The sequence below is a fragment of the Rhipicephalus microplus genome, chromosome 3 (assembly GCF_043290135.1).
Source record: "Rhipicephalus microplus isolate Deutch F79 chromosome 3, USDA_Rmic, whole genome shotgun sequence".
In the NCBI taxonomy this organism is placed as follows: domain Eukaryota; kingdom Metazoa; phylum Arthropoda; class Arachnida; order Ixodida; family Ixodidae; genus Rhipicephalus; species Rhipicephalus microplus.
This window is the reverse complement of record NC_134702.1, coordinates 210927557-210929789: the sequence shown is the minus strand read 5'-3', so window position 1 is coordinate 210929789 and position 2233 is coordinate 210927557. Positions and strand designations below refer to the sequence as shown.

Here is a 2233-nt window from a genome sequence, read left to right as displayed (position 1 = left end):
ACCACCCCTACCTACACGGGAGCATATAATCGCACGTCCGTTCACTGTCGTGGCCGGAAGTGGAATCACTGCGCTGCCGAGGCGGACAGGAGTCACAGCAAAACACAACTGTTATCATTATTTCTTACAAAACATAGGTCGAAAACGTAAGATTACCAAACAACAGCTATCCGTTGCTGCTCACGACAGCGCACTCTTTTCCACGTATTTAAACTATCATAAGCAAAAAAAAAATAACTGCACTGTCTTTGCCCCGGGTGAGGATTGACCTCACGACCTTCAGATTATCAGACTGACGTGCTGCCTACTGCGCTACCAAGGCGGACAGGTGTCACAGTAAAACAAAACCGTTATCGTTATTTCTTACAAAGCAAAGGTCGAAAACGTAAGATTAGCAAGCAACAGCTATCCATTACTACTTAAGAAAGCGCACCTCTTTCCACGTAATTAAACTATCATAAGCAAGAAAAATTGCGCCGCATTAGCCATGGATGAGGATTGAACTCACGACCTTCAGATTATGAGACTGCTCCGCTGCCCACTGCGCTACCGAGGCGAATAAGTGTTACTGTGAAACACAACCGGTATCAATAGTTCCTACAAATTAAAGGTCAAAAAAGTAAGAAAACCGAGCAACAGCCATTCATTACTACTCCAGACAGCGCACCCTACACGACCTAATTAAACTCTCATTAGCAAACAGAAAAAACTGCACCACCTTTGCCCCTGGTAAGGATTGAACTCACGACCTTCCGATTATGAGACTGACGCGCTGCCTACTGCGCTTCCGAGGCGTACGGGTGTCACTGGGAAATGCAACCGGTATCATTAGATCCCACAAATTAAAGGTCGAAAAAGGAAGAAAACCGAGCAACAGTCATTCATTACTGCTCCAGACAGCGCACCTTTAACGACCTAATTAATCTCTCATAAGCAAACAAAAAACTGCACCGCCTTTGCCCCGGGTGAGGATCGAACTCACGACCTTCAGATTATGAGACTGACGCACTGCCTACTGCGCTACTTAGGCGGCCAGGCGTCACTGGGAAACACAGCCGGTATCAATAGTTCCCACAAGTAAAAGGCCGAAAAAGTAAGATAACCGAGCAACAGTCATTCATTACTGCTCCAGACAGCGCACCCCTCACGACCTAATTAAACTCTCTTAAGCAAACAAAAAAACGGCACCGACTTTGCTCCGGGTGAGGATTGAACTCACGACCTTCAGATTGTTAGACTGACGCGCTGCGTACTGCACTACCGAGGCGGACAGGTGTCACTGGGAAACACAACCGGTATCAATAGTTCCCACAAGTTAAAGGTCGAAAAAGTAAGAAAACTCAGCAACAGTCATTCATTACTGCACCAGACAGCGCACCCCTCACGACCTAATTAACTCTCATAAGTAAACAAGAAAACGGCACCACCTTTGCCACGGGTGAGGATTGAACTCACGACTTTCAGATTACGAGACTGACGCGCTGCCTACTGCGCTACCGAGGCGGACAGGTGTCACTGGAAAACGCAACCGGTATCATTAGTTCCCAGTAATTAAACGTCGAAAAAGTAAGAAAACCGAGAAACAGTCATTCATTACTGCTCCAGGCAGTGCACCCCTCACGACCTAATTAAACTCTCATCAGCAAACAAAAAAACTGCACCGTCTTTGCCCCGGGTGAGGATTGAACTCACGACCTTCAGATTATGAGACTGACGCGCTGCCTACTGCGCTACCGAGGCGGACAGTTGTCACAGTAAAACAAAACTGTTATCGTTATTTCTTACAAAGAAAAGTTCGAAAACGTAAGATTACCAAGCAACAGCTATCCATTACTACTTAAGAAAGCGCACCCCTTTCCACGTAATTAAACAATCATAAGCAAAAATATATTACGCCGCATTAACCCCGGGTGAAGATTGAACTCATGACCTTCAAATTATGAGACTGCCACGCTGCCCACTGCGCTACCGAGGCGAATAAGTGTCACTGGGAAACACAACAGGTATCGATAGTTCCCACAAGTTAAAGGTCGAAAAAGTAAGAAAACTGGGCAACAGTCATTCATTACTGCTCCAGACAGTGCACCCCTCACGACCTAATTAAACTCTCATAAGCAAACAAGAAAACTGCACCACCTTTACCCTTGGTGAGGTTTGAACTCACGACCTTCAGATTAGGAGACTGACGCACTGCCTACTGCGCTACCGAGGCGTACAGGTGTCACTGGGAAAC

General features: G+C 46.4%; 3 non-coding genes across 3 annotated transcripts; all 3 read right to left on the bottom strand.

Annotated features, from left to right (window-relative positions):
• Positions 1-249: 249 nt before the first annotated feature.
• TRNAI-GAU (transfer RNA isoleucine (anticodon GAU)) lies at positions 250-322 on the bottom strand. The gene has a single exon. It is a non-coding gene; the product is annotated as a tRNA-Ile (tRNA).
• Positions 323-1194: 872 nt separating this feature from the next.
• Positions 1195-1267, bottom strand: TRNAV-AAC (transfer RNA valine (anticodon AAC)). Its single transcript has one exon. It is a non-coding gene; the product is annotated as a tRNA-Val (tRNA).
• Positions 1268-1667: 400 nt separating this feature from the next.
• On the bottom strand, positions 1668-1740 carry TRNAM-CAU (transfer RNA methionine (anticodon CAU)). Its single transcript has one exon. It is a non-coding gene; the product is annotated as a tRNA-Met (tRNA).
• Positions 1741-2233: the final 493 nt, after the last annotated feature.